The sequence below is a fragment of the Chrysochloris asiatica genome, unplaced genomic scaffold (assembly GCF_000296735.1).
Source record: "Chrysochloris asiatica unplaced genomic scaffold, ChrAsi1.0 scaffold00095, whole genome shotgun sequence".
In the NCBI taxonomy this organism is placed as follows: Eukaryota; Metazoa; Chordata; class Mammalia; order Afrosoricida; family Chrysochloridae; genus Chrysochloris; species Chrysochloris asiatica.
In genome coordinates, this window is record NW_006408613.1 from 605,784 (window position 1) to 609,118 (window position 3,335).

The following is a 3,335-nucleotide window of genomic DNA, read 5'->3' on the forward strand; positions in this document are numbered from 1 at the left end:
GTCTGAATCAACTTGACAGCAGTGAATAATAATGTTTTTGGTCAAATGGAATGAGATTAAAAGTAGGTAAACTATCTGGCACTAACTATGAGTCAGTGGTAACTACATATAATTTATTGACCATTTACTGTATGTCAATGCTTCTTGCAACTAACACCATTTGGTACTAGGAATTTGGAAATATATATAAAATAAATTATAATATAGATTGAAGTATTGTTTTCTATCTCTAACTAATTTCTGGAGCATGGTTGCTGCATACGATAAGCAATGGACTTGGAGGCAAAAGGTTTGCAGTTCAAGCCCTCCAGCCACTCCAAGAGAGAAAGATGAGGCTTCCTGCTTCTGTAAAGACTAATAAAGCCTTGGAAACCCTATATGGGGTGGCTATGAGTCAAAACTGCCTCTTCTGTATGTAACAACAACAACTCATTACTAATAGACTCAATGACAATTTGTTTAGTTATTTTTGTTTATTTTATTTCAACCCATACTTACGTATTTTTAGAAAGCTGTATGTTGTTGTTGTTGTTATGTGCCATGGAGTCAGTTCTGACCCATAGCAACCCTGTACAGGGTTTCCGAGGCTGTAAGTCTTTACAAGAGCAGAAAGTCTCATCTTTCTCCCACCAAACAGCTGGTAGTTTCGAACTGCTGATGTTGCAGTTCTCAGCCCGATTCATAACCAGTACACTACCAGCTGTATAATGTTGATTATATCTCATTTATTTACCTAAAATTGTATTTTAATTTTGCTATCTCTGTCCTAGGAATATGTATGACTTAAATATGATTTATAATTGTTTACTCTTTGATTTTCAAAATGTAAAGATGATGATGTATTTAAGTGAAACTTTGTATTGGTTGTATACAAAGTAATTTATATATAATAATACCTTTTATTTCACTCTGTGAAACTGGTATTGATCTCATTCCTTAAAGGTAATTCATTAAAGTTAATAATCATGTGAGGTTTAAATCACTAAACAGGTCATAAGATAAAGTAGGCAAAGGTTCCAAATTCTAAGTGTCTTTGATGAGATACTTGCTAGATGAAGACTGAATTGTACAACTGCTGAACAGGGTAGTGCATGAAAGTAATTTAAAATTTTTTCTAACCTAAAATATATTTATTTCTCATATTTAAAAATTAAAAATATCTTCATTTAAAAAAAAAGATAAGTAAACACCAAAATTCAAATACACTGCTACTGAGACATTTTTAGATTCATAGTGGCCCTGGCTCTGGTAGTGTAGTGGTTACGAATTGGGCTGCGAGCCGCAAGGTCAGCAGTTCGAAATTACCAGCTGTTCCGTTGGAGAAAGATGAGGCTTTCTGCTCCCGTAAAGATTTACAGCCTCAGAAACCCTGTACAGGGTCGCTATGAGTTGGAACCGACTCCACGGCACATAACAACAACAACAACAAGTGACCCTGGAGGACATGGTAGAACTGTGCTCCCTAGGGTTTACAAGCAGAATCTTCTTGGATATCTTCCTCCAGCACAGCAGCTGGGGGATTAGAATCATCCACCTTTCTGCTAGCAGCTGAGCGCTGAACCATTGCGACAACATGGTTCATTATGTAAATATAAGATCTTTTCAATGAAACAATTCTTCCAAGTTTGATGTATGAATTCACAGAAATAATACATGAAGGGTTTCAAAAAGTTTGTGGAAAATTCTATTATCTTTTTAAACCTTTTACTATGAATTGGGCAAAGGTTTGCCGAGCAGTTTTACATTTGACAATTCAAAACACATTTTGTTTCTTCTCATTGATTGTAATTTAACATAATTTATCTCACTTTCTGGGAGTTCTGGTAGCGTAGTGGTTACAAATTGGGCTGTTAATCTCACAGTCAGCAGATCGAAACTACCAGCTGCTCTGTGGGAGAAAGATGAGACTTTCTGCTCCCGTAAAGATTTACAGCCTAGGAAACCCTGTACAGGGTCGCTATGAGTCAGAACCAACTGCATGGCGCGTAACAACAATAACATCTCACTTTCTGAGTACAGGTGTGGTGCTGTAGGTTAATGCACTAGACCACAGGTGATTTTTAACTTCAAGGTCTGCGGTTCTAATTCATTGGCCCCTCCTTGGAAACCACAGGATCGCAGTGAGTTAGTACTGACTGGAAGGCAGCAACATTTCACTTTCTGCCTGTATTTTTTGTTTCTATTTCTCTTTTTTTCCTAACTCTCGCTAGTGTGGTCTAATAGGATAAGTAGCACTAGACTGCTCACTAAAAGGTTGGCGGTTCAACCCACCAGTCATTTCTCGGAACCCTGTATTTGTTCCCGATGAGTCAAAACTGATTCAAAGGCACTTTACAACAACAATCCCACTTCTTGTGTTGTTTCTTGTTTCCTTTCCTTCTTTCCTAAGTTTTCTGAGTTTTATTCTTGAGCAGTTTTTATCTCAAATAGCTGATTATTTAAAGTGTTCACACCTCACTAGTGCTACTGTTCCCTTTATAGAAATTTTCACTTCACTGAAGATTAAGCCATGGGAGTGAGTTCCGTTCCAGACCTTTCAGGAACTGTCTCAGGGATTCCATCAGACTCTATCCAGCTAGTAAGCCTGGTCTTTTTTGAAAAATAATTTTGAGCTGTCTACATTTTTCTCCCACTCTATCCAGAACCTTCTAATGTGATCCCTTTAACTGCAGTTGGTAGTGGTAGCAGGGCACAATAAGTTCTTTTGCTCTCAAGGCCGTGGAGATTGATGTTTACATGGTCATTTAGTCTATTGGACTAATTATTGCCATGTGTCTTCTATTTTCATCATTTTTCTTTCCTCTGGACAGAAAGACACCAATAGTTTCAACTTACATGACCCTCATGAGCTTTTAGGACCTCAGTTACTACTAATCAAAGTAGGATATCTGAGCATTGTCTTTGTGGACTAAGTTATTCCCCCAGACTTTGGTCTTGAGCCTCTAGGCCCAGAATCTCATTTCCTAAAGGTATCTGGTTATGTCTGAGAGGTTTTCATAATTTTTCACCCTGTGTGTGCTTCCACATTCATAGATATATTTGCAACAAAAATAATCCTGAAATTAAAAAAAAAAATAGATTGTTGATTCACTGCAGATATGGAGTATTGTTGTCAAGTGCTTTTGAGTCAGTTCCAACTCATAGCGACCCTGTATAGAGCTTTTGAGGAGTGTCTGATGAGTTTGAATTGTTGGCTCTGCAGTTTAAACAGACCTTGAGATTGAATGCTCCACAAGAGTATAAAATATTTATGTCAGATATCCAGATGTTTGACTTATATAAATCTAAACAGTGAACCATTTGAAATATATGTCCATAACTAAGATAATTGATTT